Source organism: Etheostoma spectabile, chromosome 18 (genome assembly GCF_008692095.1).
Source record: "Etheostoma spectabile isolate EspeVRDwgs_2016 chromosome 18, UIUC_Espe_1.0, whole genome shotgun sequence".
In the NCBI taxonomy this organism is placed as follows: domain Eukaryota; kingdom Metazoa; phylum Chordata; class Actinopteri; order Perciformes; family Percidae; genus Etheostoma; species Etheostoma spectabile.
Genome location: NC_045750.1, coordinates 10852678 through 10852878, shown reverse-complemented (window position 1 = coordinate 10852878; position 201 = coordinate 10852678). Strand labels below are relative to the sequence as shown.

General features: G+C 45.3%; 1 protein-coding gene across 6 annotated transcripts in view; it reads right to left on the bottom strand.

Moving 5' to 3' along the window:
* syne1a (spectrin repeat containing, nuclear envelope 1a) overlaps positions 1-201 on the bottom strand; it is a 122201-nt gene that overhangs the window by 18767 nt on the left and 103233 nt on the right. The gene's annotated exons all lie outside the window — the stretch shown is intronic.

Sequence of the window (201 nt, the reverse complement as noted above, 5' to 3'; positions counted from 1 at the left end):
GTTGCACATGCGCAGTAGCTAGGTAAGATCGCATCAGCTAGATAACTTTCTCCAACTTCTTTTGTAGTTTTTGGTGAACTAGTGTGTGTTGTGGCAGTGTTTTGCCATTGAGAAAGAGCTAGCATGCTACAGTTAGCCACCACATCTCGGCTAGTTACGTAGAAAGCCATGCAGATTTTGAACAGCTCACCCGGAGACTGA